A 262-nucleotide genomic window follows, 5' to 3' on the forward strand; every position below is an offset into this window, starting at 1 on the left:
ATGTACCAATACCTATAGCTGGCAGATTATTTATGGCCCATAATCAATAATTATTGCTGATATATGCAGCTTTGTGTTCACAACAACTGAAGTAAAAGTGTTCAAAATAACTGAAAAGTCAAAGGCTTTATCACATTTTATTGTATAGAAGAACCCCCTACAATTTAGTACTTCTGTTCTGACTAATATTCAATATAAAAATATTTGTGGGTAGAGGGCGTTGTTAGGCACAACCCCCTCCCCCCTTTTCTTAAAAAAAAAA

The sequence above is a fragment of the Sinocyclocheilus grahami genome, unplaced genomic scaffold, assembly GCF_001515645.1.
Source record: "Sinocyclocheilus grahami isolate Dianchi unplaced genomic scaffold, SAMN03320097.WGS_v1.1 scaffold28644.1, whole genome shotgun sequence".
NCBI classification, from domain to species: domain Eukaryota; kingdom Metazoa; phylum Chordata; class Actinopteri; order Cypriniformes; family Cyprinidae; genus Sinocyclocheilus; species Sinocyclocheilus grahami.